Genomic DNA, 21,206 nt, shown 5'->3' on the forward strand with positions numbered 1-21,206 from the left:
TTGCATTTACTCTATGGCGAAACACGTGGTAATTCAAGACCGGCAAGGCGACCGAACGGCGAGCGTTTTCCTGAAGGAGTCCTTCCGTCCCGTTGTACTTTTGTGGAGCTACATTTGCATTTATGTGAGGTTGGTTCTGACTAATTCCAATACGATGGCGTCCCCGATCCTCCATTTAACCCCTCTGGATTTTAATTTTTGAGGCCACACGAAAGATTTGGTATACGAAAGGCCAACTCCAGAAACGCGTAACAGACGCCGCGAACCAGATTCGTAAAAACCCAGAAATGCTGAATTCTGTTTATGAGAATTGGTACCGGCGTACTCAAATGTGCTTAAATGAAACGGAAGGCACACAGAACATTTATTATAAAATAATTTTTCTAGTCTAGTTTACCTTTCAGTCGTTAGTTGATATTCTCAGTTAGAGTTGAAAGTACGAATATGAAAAGTGTAAATAAATTTATTCAATACATTATTTTGACTATTTAACCACAATTAAGACGATACTCTTATTATACAGTTCCTCCACAATTTTGCACACACCACCTCTACATTAATTTACACATTGAGGAACACCACTTTATTTATTACTCATTCATCTCAGTCTACAAAATCAGCTTTTGTACCTAAATAAGCTGGTGAATTAACGCACACAGTGTACAGCGTTTTTTTCAATAAATGTCATTAATTTGATTTAGGCCGGTATTTATAGTCCGAACTTGAGTTAGACTCAATCTTGAGACAGACTTGAGTTCCGATTTGTGTCTTATAAACAATACTTGAGCATTGATGAGCACTCAAGTTTGACTCAAGCCCAAGTTAGGGGTTAGGCAGACTCAAGTCTTGCTTACATGAGTTTAGAGGTCCAAAATTGTCTCTGTACTGTCTGACAGTTGCTGTTTTCCTGTTTTTCGTTTCGTTTCCATTATACAGTATGGGTAGGCAATAATGTTCAAATTTGAATTTTAGATGTAAGCATTAAATACTTATTTATCGCAGAATGGAAGATTGTTATGACTTTATTTACGAAGATAAAGTTCCAAATACATATACATACGTCAACAACGTATTTTGAATACAGGATACAGGCTATTTCACGAGTGATAATGAGCCTAACGGAAAAAAAATGCACCCCACAATATATTTTCAAAAAAAGCCGGACATTTTAATTTCAGTAGCCAGCTTTTTTCGGAAATGTAGTGTGGGTCTCATTTTATTCCGTTAGGCTCATTATCACTCGTGAAATACCATGTATTGTATATTGGTTCACAGTTTTTTCAATTGCTGCGCCGTGCGTACTGTAGTACTCTCTGGTTAGCTATTGTACTGGGTGTTAATCCTTTCCTAAACACTATTTTTTCGCTCTACCGAAACTGTATCTGCTTTTTATTTTCTATTGCCTCTTCCATATCGTGTATGAGAGAACCCAACAGAATTTTATCCTCTAAACTATACGGGATTTTCATTTTGCAAAAGAATTCAAAACAAGCTGTCACAACTCACAAGGTGTATGGTATAACCATGGCAACTCGACTCAAACGAAACTGGAGTAAGACTCAAGTCTAACTTTTACGAGTTTAGCCGAAATAATGACTATAATACGGATCTAGACTTGAGCAAAACTCAGGACTTGAGTACAACTTACCCAAGTTGGACTTGAGTTGCCGACTATAAATACCGGCCTTAGTTTGTCAGATTTGAGATTTGTCATAAACGATTCAGGTACCTATGTTGCTTAGATACTGTCATCCTTACAAACACCAACAATTAATTCCTGAGTAGGTACGTATTTTTGTAGTCAGCAGCGTCGAATGGGTGTGGATAGGGGTTAATTTATCCCCATTATTTTGGACCTAATGAAAGGGGTTTTTTTGGACTTGTTAGATCCTTCTAATGACCCAGAATTTTTTTGGCAGGTTATATCGGGACCACACTGTATGTTTTAAGTGCAAAATGGTTGGCCATTATGCGAGCGACTGTCCACAGGACAGAGATGCTGACCTTGAAACATCTACCCCTAATAACAACCCTACAACGCATGTTACGACTGCCACTCTGGCAGGAAAGCGGCAAATGACGGTTGACGACGAGACAGAGTTAAGCCCTTCAAACCCTACGAACGCGAATTCCGATAGCACCGGTAAATCCAAAAAGATAAGATCCAGTGACTCAGTGGAAAGCCTGACCTCTACTTCTGAACTGTTAATGCTTGCAAAAGACGCTGTTAATAACTCTGAGCAGTATCCAATTGACTTCGACCAAATGGTCGAGTTCATGGAGAAAGTCCGCGGTGAAACGGATATACTTGCTCTGGTACAATCTTTCACAAATGATACTCAAGGCGTAATTAACCTCTTGCATGATGTTTACAACGTGGTCCCCCACAAGAGTATCAAAAACAAGTGTCGAAAAATACAGAGGCGAATCCGGAAAGCCTTATTGTCTAAGGATTCGGTGAGCGCCGATGACCTGAACTTGAGTACCATAGTTGGCGAGCCGTAAATTCTAGTAAGGGCAATTATTTTAACATAACAACATTCACGTCAGACGCAAATTATTTATCCTGTAGTATAGCTTACACCAACATCGCATCACTTTTAGCAAAATACGATGATTTTTGTGCTTTTGTGGGTCGGGACGAGCCGTCCATCATTCTGTTGACCGAAACGTGGCTCTCATCTTCTATCCCCGACAGTTTGGTCTCCCTAAGAGGTTACACACTATTCCGGAGGGATCGGTTCGGCAGGAGGGGTGGTGGTGTTTGTATGTACTTTGCGAACAGAGTTCTGACCAACTTTAAGATACAACCAATATCCGGGGACTTCCGCGGTATTGAAGCACTGTTTCTTGGGGTGCACAGCAAAACTGTATCATTTGTTTTGGGTTGCGTATACAGGCCACCTTCGTCGTCTGTCAGTGACGACAAAATCTTGATTGATTTCATTAAAGGTCTGGCGGACACATCACAAAAGATTTTCATTTTCGGTGATTTTAATATGCCGGACTTGCTGTGGCCTTTGGACTCCAGCGGGCCATTCAGCAACTCATCTCAACTAATGGCTGATCTAATTATTAACAGCCACCTATGTCAACTTGTATCGGAACCCACAAGGTTCAGACTCAATCAGACACCATCCACTCTGGATTTAATCATTTCCTCAGATGATAATTCGCTCACAAATTTAAAATACCTGAGTCCAATTGGGATCTCAGATCACGTGACCCTGGGAATCGAGCTTCAGATCTATTCTTGTCCCAGATTGAAGACTGTTTCATTTGAGAGAACAGTGGTAGAATGGGCTGCGGTAAATCAGCATCTATCAGTTGTTGACTGGAATTTATTACTTTATAATACTTCTATGACCCATAACTGGAAAGTTTTCAAAACCACTTTGCAAGAGACGATTGCGCAGCACACTACTAGAGTAACTTTTAAAAGATCATTAAAGAAGCCTTGGATCGACTCCAAGATTCTAAAGTTGATTAGGAAAAAACGATCGTTGTGGCGTACCTTCAGGCGGACTGGGGCTGAAGCTGATTATAAGACCCATAGAGCTTTCTCTAATAAACTTTCCACCACTATTAAGGAGGCTAGAACTAGATATGAGGCGAGTATTGCTAATTCCAGAGATACCAAACACTTTCACAAGCACATTCGCACTTAACTGTCGGGGCCAGTGGGAACTCCACAGGTCAGAGATATTACTGGCTCCGTGACAGACAACAGCGATGTTGTCGCCGACATTTTTGCCGATGTTTTTTCTAAAGTTTTTACGAAAGAATCACGGGACCGGATCCCCGCTGTCCCTGGCCCGCCCAATTCCACTTTTCTCTCGGATATCGATTTTCTTGAAACAGTAGTGCGCGAGAAAATCAGGAAATTGAAGGAGTCTAAGTCTCCAGGGCCGGACCTTATCACAGCCAAGGTTCTCTCAAACTGTGCCGCCGAACTCAGTATCCCCTTGTCTGTTTTGATGAAGCAGTCGTTTAGGTCCGGGGTTCTACCTCCGGACTGGAGATCGGCAATAGTGCGTCCCATATTTAAAAAAGGTGACAAATTCGACGCTGCAAATTATAGACCTGTTAGTCTAACTTCCCTAGTGGTCAAGGCGATGGAGTCGATAATCTACGACCAGGTGGTTAGATTTCTTCTTGACTGTGATTTAATTCCATTGCAGCAACATGGCTTTCTACCAGGTAAATCTACCCAGTCTAACCTTCTTGCCTGTCTGGCAGATTGGACTAGGGAGGTTGATAAGGGCAACTCGGTGGATGTACTGTATTCGGATTTCTCCAAGGCTTTTGATCGGGTTCCTAAGCGACGGCTAATCTCCAAACTACAGCATCTGGGAATATCAGGAAATCTCTTGGCGTGGATCAACGCTTTCTTAAGCGAACGTACTTTTTGTGTAAGGGTGGGCGAGTCATATAGTCGCCCTGTCAGGGTACACAGTGGGGTGCCGCAGGGTTCAGTGCTGGGACCCCTGCTTTTTATAGCCTATACTGCTGACCTTGGATGCATATTGAGATCGCCTTTTGCAATGTATGCTGATGATATCAAAGTATACAACATAAGCAACCAAAGTATGGCATTGGAGCAGGATCTCTTGGCCATTCATGACTGGTCCTGTGACTGGTTACTCCCCTTGAACTCGGATAAATGTGGCGTACTGCACATAGGTAACACTAACCCTAAACATACATATCGCATCAACGGCAAGGAACTGGCCAGTTTTGACAACTATCGTGATCTGGGTGTTACAGTCTCCTTTGATTTGTCTTGGTCCAATCATATTCTAAAAATAACTAAGAAGGCCAACTCCATGCTGTTCCTTCTAAACAAAGTCTTCCGCAAAAGTAGTCCAGCAATATTTGCGAAACTGTACAAGACATATGTCAGGCCTGTCTTGGAATTTGCGAACTGTGTTTGGACTCCTGTTTTACAGCGGCATATTCAATTGCTTGAGTCGGTTCAACGGAGAGCAACTAGAGTGCCGTTTGGCAGAAGCAGACCCCAATATACAGCCAGGCTTTCTTTGATGGGCATTCCGAGTCTGTCGGCTAGGCGTGTGAGAGGTGACCTCCTGGTAGTTTTTCGCGCCTTGTCCTCTGAACAATCCCCCATTAGGCATCTGTTTACTCTGCACGAAGGGGGTCGCACACGTGGACACTCTTTGAAACTATTGAAGGACAGGTTTGTGACAACTGCAAGTCAGTACTTTCTTACAAATAGAATTTTTGACCAATGGAATTCTCTTCCACCAGAGATTGTCAACTGTAAAACCGCTGATTCCTTTAAAGCAAAATATGACAGTCTCTTAAAGTCTAGACGACCAGATGGACCATAACGCTAAGAGCTGCCTATACCAATAGCGCGGGCATAACAGGCTTCTGCCTCTGCCCGATCGCTGATCATAATAATAAAAAAAAATAATCCAGTGAAGCAATTGTTTCCAATAACCAAAGATCACTGTCTACTTGGTTTTATGTTCGTTTATGTTTAATGTATTAAAACAAAAAAAATTTATTTAATTTTCGTACAAAAAATATTGTACGAACCACTTGCGTGAAGACATCTTCCGTTCATTCGCGCATTAATTAAAGGCACTCGCTCCTTCGTCGCTCGTGCTTTAAAAAATGCCCTCATGCGGAAACATCGTCTTCCCGCACTTGATTTGTAAATAACTATAGGCGCACCGCTACATTATTCCCGGGCAGTGAATTAGTTTCACAGTCACGCATCAGGTCACACGCTCGAAGATGAAATGCTCATTAGAGTAAGTTCGGGGAACCGAGTTTAGCCGAGCGAGCGGAAAACGGTCAGCTTCAAAATTTTCATTGTGTTTTCATTGTGTTGCTAAGTTTGAGCGACGTCAGCGCAGAGCTGCAGGAGTAGCCACATATAAAAACGATAAAGACACGACAAATATTGTAAATTCACAGATGGATGCCGTTGTGGTGTTTAGTAATAATATTACTACTTAAAATTAATTACGAGCGTCATAGAAGTTTTCACTTCTGTCGTGTACAACAAGTGGACTTCATTTTCTCTTCTCATCTTCAACGTCATAGACTCATTTCTCAACATCTTCTTGAACATCATAAAACTCCTTCTCTATGTCTTATTTAATTTCGTAGACTTTCTTTCTTAATTCATAAACTTCTATTTTATCTATGGTAGTACATATTTGTACATGTTCGAGAGGTTTATTTTGTTCGTCTGCTTATCGTTTTTCTTGTTGTTCTAGAATTTTCTGTTGTTCTTCTTTTTCTTCTTTTTGCTCTTATTTTTTTTACGTTGCTTTTCCAATTGTTCAAGATGTTTCCCGTGTTCTTCTTTTTGAGATTGTTCGAAAACTTTCATTTATTCTTCGTTTTACTGCAGCAACAGTTGTATTTGTTCTTGAAGGGTCTCCATTTCTCTTGTTTGGCTTCTTGTAACTCTCGAATTCGACTAATGGGACATTCGTCACTTACTAGAATGGTACGGAAATTTTTTTCCGTTCCAAGTTTCCCTAGATGCCATTGTCCTGACACCAATGTCACATTTACTCTGAGTATAGATTTGAGAAACCATACATAACAACTAATTTATTGTTGATTAACAATAAATAGTAAATGAATATTAACTTCACACTGCAGACAATTTAATTGAAATTCGCACTATTGCACTTACGCTTGTTAATCACTAATTTCGTTCCCCCATTATTTGTCTTTGGTCATCGAAATCGACGACCTTCTGGACGCGTCTCAATTGTCTATCCTGTATTACATTTTTGTATCAAGAGCTTACTTTGCAAATGAACTCAGCTTTATTAGGTAATTCGAATAAATAACTAAATAACATGATTTTACCACATATTTAGAACTCTATTTCTAAACGATTTAAATAAAATAGTAATTTAATTTATTATATTGATATTAGTTTTATAAGACACCCATTTTGTCGCGTTTTTTAGAGCACGATGAGCGCAGCGAGGAGTGCTACGAAGCAAACAAGTGCGACAAAATGGCTTGTAAAACGAGTGTAATACAATATTTTTTCAATTTTGCCCCTATTTTAAATTTTAAATTAAAAAAAAAAAGTTCAAAACATAATGCTAGGAAAATTAATTTGGCAGATATGAAGGGTTGATAACACTGGTAACTAGACGAACAATTGCAAGTTTGGAATTTAAAGTGTCGTGAAGTGTAGTGATCACTGGGAGTCACTGCCAACATTAAAAATTTAAGTAAATGTTCCTGAAGCCGGTATCGAAAAGAACTCCTTTTCGAAATCCGTTTGACTGTGTTAAAGGTGCAAAATAGAAAAAATAATTTACCTTGTCCCGCTAGTCGAATATTAAAAAAATAGTCATTCATTTTGAATATGTATATGTAACAGCAACGAACGATAAAACTCATCTGCAGACGAAATCAATGAATCACTCGTATTTATTACATCCGTAATGATCTGAGTTCAGTTTTATAGTTAAAGTTTTCGACCAAGGTTAAACTACTTGCGGAATAAAAAACCTAATTATTATTTATTATTAAAAGAACACAAACTTTTAGTATTACGGTTTCGATGAAAAGTAATACAAGATTACAATAAACATGCAACGATAGTTGATGTTGCACAGCTAATTAAAATATAAATAAATACAGAAAGTATTAGTTTAGAATAGTATATTAAAATATAAGTTGCAGAAGGCATCTATTCAAGCACGAATTTGAAATTCCGAAACGAGCCGCATAGCGGCGAGTTGAGGAACAAATGAGTGCTTGAAGGACCTTCTGCAACGAATCTTTTATACTATTTTTTCTATTTTGCCGCTTCATACCATTTTATAAATAAAAAAATTAAAATTTTAAATGTAGGGAATTTTGCGGTGGTTGGTGACATTTTTTATGTGGCATAATTTTAGCCGGCTGTGAAAAAATAAATGCTGAAGAAAGTTTATCACTAAGGCCGCCGCAAATTAGGCAAATTGCACAAAAGACGTTAGAAAATTTACTGTCGGAGAAGTCCAAATCCCAGAATGAAAATTAATCGTTTTGTTCATTGTTATTTATTAATTGCTTTGTTCTCAACGAGATTTATTTTTTGACGTCTGTCAGTTGACACTTCACGCTACCAACATCAATACAGTAAATTTTATTAGTCTATTCTAACATGCCAATGACCTATTAAAGCACTCAAATGACGGCATTTGGGTGCTGGAATAGTATATTAAAAGACAAGTTTCATAAGACCAGTCTTGAAGCACGAATTCAAGATTAAAAAACGAGTGGCATAGCCACGAGTTATTTTAAAGAATGAGTGCTTCAAGGTCTTATGAACCGAGTTTTTTTATACTATTTTTTGTAATTTGCCCTTTTTAAGCCGTTTTTAAACAAATTTTTTTACTTTCCTCGATTTAGGGATTTTTGCGGCGGTTGGTAATGTCTTTATTTTAAAAGTGAAAATTTGATCAAGTCTTCAAAATCGCCTTTTGTTTTATCCTAATTCTGTCACAAAACACGAATATGGAAGATAATCTTTCATGTACGCCAGCTGAAATACGTAAAATTGCCAAAAATACGGTCGCGAATTTGTTGCCTGATAAATCCTGATAAATAATTCTTTGCACATTTTGTAATTTAAACTGACACGCATGACGGATCAAGCTTTGCCAACCTAAAAATTTTCGTGAAACGTTCCGTGAAATAATGGCTATAAGGACATCCCAGATGATGACGTCGCGTTCGTTAATACACTGAACTCCAAAATTAACGCATACGCATAACGTCCATACGATTATTGACCCTCCTCCAAAGCTCTCTTTAGTAACGAAATTACATTGCGCATATTGCTCACCAGGTCGTCCACACACTATTACCTGCCCGTCAGACTCGTATAGACAGAACCTGGATTCATCGAAGACCAAAACTCTGCGCCAATCTTGTTCGACCCAATTGACATGTTCTAATGCAAAGTTTAAGCAGGCCCTCTGAAGGGCTGCAGTTAACTTGGGTCCAGTAGCTGGTCTTCTTGGATGTATCTGATCCTCCTTTAGTCGTTTTCTAACTGTATTTTTACTCAGACGGGGTGCATATTGTCTAACATGCGATCTTAAAAAAATAGGAGAGCCGTGAGAAACCCTTCTCTAATGCTAATCTTAAGTATTGGTCCTGGTGAGGTGTTGTGATTCATTTTCGGCCTTGTCCAGGTCTCCTTGTGTGTCGTCCAGTCTCCAGACGTCTTCTTAGAACTCGAATCAAAGCGATATGCTATAATCCTCTGACGCCTTTCACTCTGAGCTAACAAAAGCACTTGCACGGACTTTTTAAATGCTAAGTTGTTCCTAACATCACCCATGTTAAAAGTAAATTAAGGTTTATGTCAATACTGATTCAATTTTTCAACTGCTATTAAACAATTATTTTCTAGTAAATTTCAAAATTAACAAAAACGATATTTTTGCTCATTTTTGTAAACATTGGCTGAAAATTTTAATTACATTTGTAGCATTATCTATGCTTCTCCTCTATTTAAAGTAAAACTCTTCAAAAAACCGTAAAAATTCAAGTGACGCGTTAATTTTGGAGTTCAGTGTATGTCTATTAGAGAATCAAAATGGAGGTAAATTACAAAATAGACTTATTCTAAACGCAAAATAGAAAGAGGTTTTATATTTTATAATTTCAGAACTATCGGGTGTTCATTTAAATTTTTCATCAAAGTTGGCGTGGAAGAGTCGATTGAGAACACACCACTCGTGTAAAAACACAAACAACGCAAAAATGTAAGATTTGAACACCTGATTGGTTCACAATCGACTCTTGAATATCAACTTTGACCGGAACATTAAATGAACACTCAAAATTAAAAATTTGTTACACAGTCTAGGACTGGTTTTACAAATCTATGAGGGACATGATGACCAACTCAATAGACCGGGACCAATGGCTTAACGTGACTTCCGAATCACGAGACAGAATATAGCCTTTTTTTTTTTAATTTCTCCCTGGGTCGGAATTGAACCCGGGACCCTCGCGCCCCTGAGCCGAAACGAACTCCCTTAGGCTATATTCTGTAATACGTATAGTAGATAGTAAAAGTCAGACAGGCACAGGAAGTTCTACTAATAGCTATTTATGTAATAAGTACAATCGCGGCCATCCAAAAGTGAACGATAGCTTGCGAAAATTTCCGTATTTTTCGTTAGATTAACGGGTCTATTTTGTAACTCTCAACGATCATCATTACTAAAGGATCCCCCGTTAGTTAGTGATTAATCGGAATATAGTGATCAAATAGTATTTTGTAAATTTTGCTTCTCGCTAAATAACGTAAATTGACGTAAGCTGTCATCGTTAAATAGTTTATGCATTTTTACTATCCAGTATATTTCGTTCGTGTTGATTTGTCGTATTAAAACTTGCTCTTGCGAGTTTTTCTAGCGATGAACAGAGACATATTGATACGAGTAGTGGTAGAATTGGAAAAGAGTTCTTATAAACTATTATTAACTGATCGGTACAAAATATAGAGATCGTGATCGATTGTTAAATCAATATTTAAGAGATGTAACTGATCCGTTCTTTACAACAAAAGAAAATTTCAGAAAACACTAGCGACTTAGTAGGGAGGCTGGACAAGATTTGTTTTTAGAAATTTTACCTTACGTAGATAACGGCAGAGTCAAAAAATTCCTAAAATTTGTAGTAGCCCTGAGTTTTATGGCTCATGGCAGTTACCAAAAGCCTGTAGCCTGTAGGAAGCAATAAGCAATGTCTCAGTCCACAGCCTTTATGAAATTGTACAAATTATGGTAAAACACTTGGCCCAGATTTTTTTTTGTTTTTATTTTTTTTTTTACTTTTATTACATATTTTTATTATTCCTGAAGAACATATTGTTTTCTAATTCGTCAACATAGAGCTGATACTGTTGCTGAGTCGTCTTGCATTTACGCTTGAGCATTGTTTTTATATACAGCTTGCCCATTGTAGCTTGAGCTGTGAGGGATGCGCAAAGTTGAATAAAGAGGTCCGATAAAGAGGCCCTGGAAGCAGCAAAGAAATGCGACAAAATTAGTGTTAGACCACTGCGCATCCGACTCTCACAGCTCAAGCTACAATGGGGAAGCTGTAACTTTACACAGTCGCAAACTTTTCTTGCCGCTTTCGTATCAGTTGTTATTATTGATTGTGATCAGTGTTATTTACTTATTGCATTTTCAACATTTGAGCGGTAGTGGCAGTAAAAAACATAAAAAGTACATGAACTGTCATGAACATATAGGTACTATAAAGTTGGCCGTTGTGCTACTATCCAACCTAAAATTGTAAACTTTTGCCATAACGATGGCTATCGAATTATAATGATAACGATAGGATTTAAGAAATACCAAATATGCTGAAATCGTTGTAGTTCAATAGCGACCAATGCTTAACGAGCATCACTATCGGACGGATAGTTATTTAACGATAAGTTACAAAATAGACCCGTAAATCAGGCTGTATTCATTGGCGTTCGTGCAGCAGGCGTTACTATTTTAATAATAAAAAGTTGTAATAATAAAAATGAGACTGAGAAGTAATTAATACATTATTAAAGTGAAAGTAAACTTTAGTACAGAAACCTTTCTAACACCTATTCGCATTGGCCTCTCAAGCCTGTTTTCTTGCCAACCCCTCTTTATATTGAAGATGCAAGCCTTACTGCAATGTAATTCTCTCGCCACAGCAGCCAACGACCAATTTTCTTCTAGCTTTGCAATAGCCCTAGCTGTCTGTATCGGAGATACATTTAAAAAAAAATAGTTTCAATAAATTTTTTATCGCTAGTGTCAAACTTTGACATTTTAGGACGCCTATGATTTAAAGTAAATATCAAACTATAAAAAAAAAACGTTCACTTTTGGATGGCCGCGATAGTACATAATATAGGTCTTTGTGGACGAGCCCTATAGTTTATGGCAGAGCTCGCTTTGCGAGCGAGGCTAATAAATAGGGCAAGTTCACAAAGCCTAATTATGTACGAATTACATACAAAGCTTTATGTTCGATTGTGAAGTTAAGTTTCTTTTAGATACAAAATTAATAGATGGAGTTGTATGGTAAGACTGTGGCTGAATGACAATATACAGAGTGATCAACAAGAATCCAAATCAGAGCAAGCGTTGCAAATTATCGGTCACGTCGTAGCAGAATCATACGCAAATAAGCGTTCAAAGCATGGCCGTAGACAATTTGTGGTCTCAAACGCTAGTTTATAATAAATCATACCTCATGAATTTTAGACGTTGGAATTATAATTGTGCATTTTATTATTATTATAAGATAAGGGAAACAATTTATAAGATAAATAAGAGCAACATTTTACATTTGTAAGAGTAAGTAAATTATCAGCTTTATTGCCAAACGCGACGCCACTGGTACGGAGATGTTTCGTTTAAATGTCACATTTCAAAATTCAAGGTTGTTGTTGTTGACAATTTAAGTGATTTAACCTAAAAAACAAATCTTCGATTTCGGCAATATTTACAGACGTTTATTGGAATTGTAAGCAATAATTATCCCAGAATAAGTTGTAAAATGGGTTTTACCATTAAAGAGAAGGCATTTTTATTAGATTATTTTCGAAAGAGGGTGAAACAAGAAAGTGAAGACTGGCCTTACTTTGTACCCCCTTACACTGAAGAATTTCAAGCCAAATGTCTGAACCTGATGGTATTGGTTATTAACAAGTTTATCAATGTCTTAAAATTATAATGCCTAATTTTAGTGAATCATAATCCATCATTAAGAAGAAGTCAGGTCAGTCCTTAGTTCAAATTTTAGAAATGGTGCAAAATGTTCGACAAATTATCAAGGAACATCCCTCAACTTCCATAAGGCGTTTAAGACTGCAAATTAAATTGAGTTAATGCACTTATTGCAAAAATTTTGAAGGAGGCTATTAATTTGTTTTCCTTGTGTGTTGCAAGAAATAAAACCCACACATTACCTTAAAGAAATTTTCACCATAAATGAATTTTGGCAGTCCATTTCACCTGACAGCTTCATAAGTGTTTTTGGAAAATATGAGAGGCGAGTTTGACTCTTTCTGGATCACAATGGAGAACATTTGGAGCAGTTTTTGTGAAAACTTATTTTTTGACCTTGGAATAATTTAAATGTTTTAATTAAACTGCTAGAAAAGATACGAGTAAGTTCTCAATTAACCAAAAATGTGAGAATAATAACTTTAGCACTTTTCTTACAGAAAACAACAAAACAAAGAATTCTGAAAAATAATGACTTAAAATTTTGTAACCAAAGATTACGTGCCTTATGAAGGAATTTTATGTAACTGTGTGTTTTTTCCTTAATCAGTAATAAATAATAATTAATAATAACTTCCTTTTAAATCCATTATTCATGAATTACAAACAATTTATAAAGGCAATTAATAATAGATTTTTGAGAGGTAGGCAACCAACAAAACGAGTGCACAGCAATTATATAAAAGTGTCTGATTAGTATACGACGTACGTTTCGATAAAATAAAAGATGAGGTAGCACTCTTGATTTGGTTTCTTGTTGATCACTCTGTACATCATGTATAATATTTGAGGTTACACTTTCTTGTCAAAATTCATGACCATGTAGCCAAGCATTATCACTTTCCAATTAACTACATAGTTTCGAGGACTCAATAATGTGTGTATTTAGTGATAAATGTAAATATTGCACAAATTTAAAGCTAATTTACCTTAATACTTAATAATAATGTCAAATTTGACACTGGCAGTTCGAACAATTTTGATTTTGTTATTTTGACATAGCCCCGATACCAACATTTAAAAAAATTAAAATAGCCTACTCTGGTCTAAAACAAAAATGAATGTATTATAAAAATTACGATAATTTCCAAGTGTTCTGTTTTTGTTTCTGTGGTTACGAAATTATTTATTACTATTTATTTGAAAACGAACAGTGTTTGTGTTTGAAATGCGAACTGAAATCATCTTTATTTCTAGTTGTAATAATGAGCATAGTAAGTGAAATTGCGGCAAAAGCTAAAGAATCTTGACTGCAAAGTTTTCTATTAATTCTATTCATTCCTGATTTTAATAAAATTAGGAAAATTTTGACGTTTATTTTGAAGTAATACCCAAAATTGACAAGCAGCCGTTTTGCTATCTTTGTGGACTAGTCCATAAACAGATAGTTTGTGGACAATAAACGATATCATAAATCATGAATTATAATACAATCGAACATAAATAAATTTAATTAAAAAAAAAAAAAAAATTAAAACGAGAAACTTCTTCATTCAGATCTATACAGGGTGAGTGGTGTATAACCTGCAATACTTTAGGTGAAGATAGTGTACATACAACTGAATCAAGAAGTCTTATGGCATTTTGCTCTCCGGCAAACGGTTAACGGGATAAAAGGGAAAACCCTTACGGAAGAACTGTTGGAAACCACTGATTCCAATTACTAACTTACCTGGAGTCCACATATTCGCATTCCATGGCGGGTACACTTACACAACAAATGTTCAAAATGGCCGCCGTTGGCGCGGATACAAGCTTCAACACGTCTCAACCACGATTGACGGACACCATTCTGTTAGGCACTTCATCTACTGTGTCAGGGGGAGGTTGATTATCGTACACTAAAGCCTTCATGTATCCCCACAAAAAATTCGGGGGACTTCAATCCGGAGATCGTGGTGGAGTCATTGCCTCCAATCCATCGTCGAGGGTATGTCCTGGACTGAACTGGACGGTCGTCCGGATGATGATCAATTATGAGAAAATTGAGGGTATGGTTTACATGTTTTGTTGTGGCATCAATGCTATTAAGAGGTGCTATCTCAACCCTCTCATTAGAGACCTGCAATAGGATGCTAGTTGCATGGTATGGGTTGGAATAGTTCTGTTGATTTTTAATGACTGATTGGTGGTTGCTCGTTTTGTTTTTTTTTTTGTTTTTGCTTTGTCTTTTACTTGGTTGACCTGTAATTGGGACATCCTGCTGGTCAACTTGTCCAAATAATAATAATAATAATATATATACATATATTTTTAATAACCAATAATGTCCTTTTCAGAAAGTCTCTAACCTGCCGGCTGTAATGTGGAGGTACACCGTCATTTAAAAACCACAGCTCTTGACGTCGATTTAATGGCATATTGTCCAATGCATTATCTAACAGTAGAGGCAGATCATCTTGAAGAAAATGATAATAAGAAGCACCAGTCAATCGGGTAGGCAGCTCATGAAAGCCAATTAGAAAATTATCAAAAATTTCTGCCCAAATGTTGATAGAAAATCACTGCTGGGAATTGGATTGCATGACGATTTTCTTGGGCCCAGACATGCACAAAATTCAGTAGAATACATTAATTAGAGCATAATTTGAAGACAAAAAAGTTACTGCTTGAAGGATATATTTCAAATTTTACGTGCGCTAGGTACTACTTTCTCTACGTAGAATTTAGAGATTTTTATGTCAACCAATCTCTCGCTGGAGAAACTTTAACACTCTAGCAAGAAAAAACCATCTACAAAAATTACGACACACTGCATAGTCTGTAGGACTTAATCCTTGAACTTTTTGTACATGATAAGGATAAAGTAGCTGTTCATGCAAGGTCCTAGATACAACCCATTGTGACACATTAAATTGCCTAGCCAATTGTCTGGTACTTAATCACGGATTCTCTTCCGTTGCGTTTAAAATTTGCTCTTCAACATTTAACACGCGATTTGATCGTTGTGTTCAGCTAGTTCCAGAAAATTCATAAATTGATCCTAATTAGTGTACTACCATTTTTTCAATTGAACATTCGATATAACGATATATTCGCTGTTATTACTCCGTCTTCAATCGTCTGTGTAAAAAGGAAACGATAAGTCGGAAAGGAACGTTTTTTAAGATATTATTAAAATTTCATAAAATTGAATATTTCATTTGATTGAAGGTAGGGTTTTTATTATCTAACTGTTTTGAAACTGTAATTAAAATATTGTTGATTTTTTAAATTATTTGTTATTGGGAAATTGATAAAATATTATCAAATTTAACAATTGATTTGCACTTGTAGATTCTGAATTTAATATAAAAATATGTATTTAATTTAAACGATTTTTGATAAGATTATCTGATTAGCCATCTTTGAATATATTCTTCTAAGGGCCAGTTTACATGAGCGAAATGAAGTTAATCCTAATCAAGTGCGAGATTAACTGAACACGTGATCAGATTGAACCAATCGAAGTTTCGGATTCATGGGTTAATTGCCCATTAAAATTTAATTCGAATTAAATATTTAATTCTCTTTCTATAAACTGGCCCTATATGTTTTAATACAACAACTATTGTATATCAGAAGTATTTTTTCTGACAATTTATTAATCAATAATCAATGATAATAATCAATATAATAATATCCTTTAAACAGGTGATCCAGTGATTCATTTTATGTTATATACCGGGTGACTGACGAAAATCCTTTGTTGCTGTATCTTGCTTATTTTTTATCCGATTTGAATAAATAAATAAATACACCTATAATAAATCATCCTGTATATACCCATGCATGTACACTTGATTTCAAAAAAATATCGTACAGTCGGCTTCAAAAAAAACGGGAAATGAAATTTGACCTAATGTGAATTGGAAATTTAATTTGTCAATTTATGTCAATTTGTGTCTGTTTGACAGTAGTATATCTGACACATAAGTGCAGTTTTTTAACCTAAATTCTAAAAGGCCGTTCCAAACCATAAAAATTTAATAAAATCTGACAGAACTTTTTCTGACAGTTCCCGTTTTTTTGAAGCCAACCGTACAAGTGCTGAGAGCGATTTTTGTAATATTTTCCTAGAGTAAATAGCTCGCTATAAACTGTTTCTAGGCAACATGAATTTCATACGCTATAGTCCATTCATTTTAAATCTTGGGTTTAGTAATAAAACTTGCCTGCTTTGACACTTGTCCGAAACTCAGTGAATCTAAAACTGTGTTCAATACCGAGTATCAACTACCAAACCTGACCATAGGAATTTAACATGAAAAATAGTTTTTGCGTGATTTCATGTACCTACTTCATTAAGAAATTGATTAAATTTAACATTTGTTAAATGGTCAAGTTATTAGAAACATTTTTATTCACATTTATCAAAATGTCGAAATATGTTTGTGTTTAAATTTACTACTAAAATCGCCCAATAATTTGATTATTAAAAATACCATCCCAAACATTAAATTTCTGAGGGCATTGCGTTCTTGTAGCTAAATTTATCCGCGGATTTTCTTGAGACAAATATCGAGTGTTCTGGGTGGCTCATTATTTAACATACATTTGCATTCGTCGGTAAAACATTTGTTTTTAGGTACTATAAATATGTTCTGCTTACCTTATCTATACGACGGGTGCAGGTAATAATAAGACATCCCAAGCGTAGACAGAAAGTACATAATAATGGGGTTTTCCAGAATTTTAAAAATACAGGACCGGCCGGCCCTAAGCCACTAAACAATTACAGTCTTAGTTGTACCGTTCAAGAAATAACTTGTGTTGTGTAAAGTGAATTCAGTGCGTTAATTTTACTCAATATGTCAGGTGGTTTGGGTCATTTGACTTATCAGTCTGAACAAATTATTCTTAATGTGCTGGAATATTTGTTGTCAATACTGGTGAATCATCTAGTGAATTTGATTCAGATGACGATTAATTTTCTATTTGTTTATGTAAGGGCCGGTTTCACCAACGCCAGTTAAAGTTAACTGTAGGTTAAAATGCTTCGTTACTTTAGTTACCTATTGTTATAACAATGTTTTCGTATATTTTAATCTATAGTTAAATTTAACTCACGTTGGTGAAACCGGCCCTAAGTCTTTTATTATTTTATTTATTAATTTACTTTAAAGTATACATGTAATGGATACTTTATTAATTACTCTTATTTCTTTATTTAGTAATCTTATTTCTCAAATACTAAATTTCCCAATACAAAATCAACAATCTCTTAACATTTTTTTGGTCACTGATCGCAAAATGTGTTTTAATTTTTTTTATTTGCGGATACTTTAAGGTCTCTTTCTTTTGCTCGTCGATAAGATGGTGAAAGTACGACGTGGTACCAATTTTATGTGAACAGAGGGATTACTACTTTACAGTACCCACACAATGAAAACTTGCCGCTTTCGTAATTTACGGCGTTTTGAGTTTACAACTTTACCCAAGATTTAAAATGAATGGACTATATCTTCCTAGTAGTATAGTGATGATCCGAGCTTTTGTCGCTTTAATGTAACCATGGAATCAAAGCTAACATAGCATACATAGGCAATTATACATACATTTAGATACAACGTGTAACAGAAATAAGTACATTAATTTCAACTGGTAATAGAACTCGTCAAAAGGAACAACTTTTCTATCTACTATTTTGCCGAAAAACGATGTTTAATTCCAAAAAAAATTGGAGAGATTTTTCACTAATATAACCCTACGCCACTGCAATGGCTAATTGAGATCAGCGCTAATATGAAAAAAACGTCCATTTTCATCCAGAAAACGTGTTTTAACGCAAAAAATCCACTTCGTAAGAATCTGGTTGTTTCACGTTTTTAGGTAGCTTAGTTTTGGAGATATGAACGGTTTTAGGAAAATCTTTCCTATTTTTTTAAGCCACTACGCAACGTTTTTCGCCAAAATGGCAGAGAGAAAAGTTGTTCCTTTTTATGATAAAAACTGCTTAAACTGTTAATCACTTTATTATTATTAAATATTATTAATATTATTAATTATTATTATTATTATCGAAAAAAGTTAGGGATATTGATAATATAATTTATAACGTATCCCAAGAAGAGTAAAAGTTTGACATAAGTCAAAACTCACTATATGTGTGAAAACGTTTATTAAAAAAACATTTCAATAATTGTTCTTAAAAAAACTTACTCACGCATTTTGATAAAGTTTAACTTAAATATTTAGCAACATCCCTAAGTTTTTTCGATCAGTATATTATTGATGTATAGAAATAATGGCACAATGCACAATGTTAATTGACTGTATTCGACTTTGTGAGTGGACAGGGTTTGATGCGCTAGCAGATACAGATTCATTTAGTGTAAAAACTTTATAGGTAAATTAACAGTTAATTTCAGAAAACTAATAAAACTGTTACGGCCTTATTTATTAACAAAAATTTTGTTTAAATTCTCAAATATACCTTATTAATAATTAGTTAGGTATATAAAATTTCGACAATTTTATTTAATTAGAAGTCGCGATTTCTCGCGTGCACGTATACGATGCCCCACCCTGTATAGATTATGCCGTAAACAATTTCGTGAATAATACCGATCATAATCATATTTCGCAAATAATATTCTATATTTGGTCGATCGATCAAAGCTCATTGAATAGATTGGAGATTAGTTAGCAATCACTTGTATAAATATAATTTCACTTGAACATATTCATTACTGCAATATCTGAATACGAGACAATGTTTAAGAATATTTTTATATTTATATTTGGGGTGTTGGTGACAGTTGAGGTAAGCGTAATTTAACATTTTTGAAATAATTTTTAATTTCATATATTAATGTAGCGTGGCAGGACTGCGATTACTCCATTAGACGCGATCGATGATGCTGAAGCAGCCCTCAATCAATTAAGGGAAGCTGTAAGCACAGGTCTTACAAATGCTTTTGGTATCTATACAAATGCTTCACAAGTAATAGATTCTACAATTATTACAACTAGAGCAAATGGTTCAGAAGTAATAACAACAAAAAGTGATGAATATGTGTCTCAGTATGAAGCAATTGTACAATCGGCGGAACAAGCAGGAGCTGACATAAGTGTATGTGTTGATCATTTTGAAAATTTAATTAAAAATTTAGGACCAGAAAATGTGGAAGGTCTAATAGGCTGTGTTGAACAACTAATCGACGCTCCAATAACTGACATTTACTCAGCGAGCACCGCATTGGCTACATATCATTTAAAATTCATCTATGATCACGAGAAGCAAATTGTCGTTTGTGGAAAAAGTGATACTACCTGTTTAAATAATGTTATATCTAGTATTGGCAGGACCATTAGTCAAGTGACAAGCCGGATTGAGTACACCGCTCGAGCTGACATAACTAGACTACAACTTTATGTGAGCAAGCTCACAAGTTGTGGGGACCAATATGTTTCCATTAATGAAGGTAAAGGTAAAAGTTTAATAACTAGTTTTCAAGATTGTGTTGATTCTTATTCTTATATGGACAATCATAATTAGCTATTTACTCCATTAATGGAATAGCTATTTGTGCAATAAGTTAGGAAATTCAATTTTTTCCGTATTAGGCGTGTACGTGTACGGAAAAAAATGGATTGCCTACGTATTGCACACATGATTTTTTCTACTGGAGTTTGGAAAATACACAAAAATTTGGATATTTTATTAATTATTTCTAAATTAAAAAGCGAAATCAAAATTGTTCTGCTTTCGTTAACATAGAGAAACAATTTATTAATGAAAAATTGTGAAGGTGTTTAAGCTTTTCTCTCAATCAAATACCACTTTTTACGTTACGTATCCCAGGAAACGACTAAAATTGAATTTTTAGTGTTGAAATATTATTTCCGACCTTCGTAGGAAATGTTTTACTTTTCCTAACTCAAATTAGTAACGCAATGTTAAAGTTTTCCAAACTCCAGTAGAAAAATTAATATTTACTATTACATCCTTATTAAATTCGTCATCAGAGCTGGTCTACTGTTTTGTTCTATACGTATAGGTAATCCTTTTCTGTTCATTTAATTTTCTTTAATCTAAATAAGATGTAAGAACTAAAATCCATGTATTTTTTTAATACAATTAAAATTTTTTAGTGCAATTGTGGTATTTAATTACTATAATTTCCTATTTATCAATTTAGCCTACATTTTCCTCTCCTTCATTTGTTATGGACAGATAAGTAGATAGATTATTACTTAGGTAACTATGTATGTGCAAGGCGTGTAATTCATCAAATGTATTCCCCACTTTTTTCTTCTCTTTCTGATAGAGCTTCCTAGTACCTAAACGATAAATGAAAAAAATGGTACCTTACATAACAATTATTTTGAGAAAATGACAAATTTTACTCCAAAAATTTTATTTAAATTTTAATCTGTTTAAATATCAAAACAGAGTTTTAATGAGCGGACAGTTAATGTACGCGA

At 35.3% G+C, this 21,206-nt stretch overlaps 1 long non-coding RNA gene across 1 annotated transcript; it reads left to right on the forward strand.

Annotated features, from left to right (window-relative positions):
* The first annotated feature begins 12,098 nt into the window (after positions 1-12,098).
* Positions 12,099-13,370, forward strand: LOC138133707 (uncharacterized). The gene is made up of 3 exons (XR_011160493.1): positions 12,099-12,702; positions 12,758-13,180; positions 13,238-13,370. It is a non-coding gene; the product is annotated as an uncharacterized lncRNA (long non-coding RNA).
* The last annotated feature ends 7,836 nt before the right edge of the window (positions 13,371-21,206 follow it).

Source organism: Tenebrio molitor, chromosome 6 (genome assembly GCF_963966145.1).
Source record: "Tenebrio molitor chromosome 6, icTenMoli1.1, whole genome shotgun sequence".
Lineage (NCBI taxonomy): Eukaryota > Metazoa > Arthropoda > Insecta > Coleoptera > Tenebrionidae > Tenebrio > Tenebrio molitor.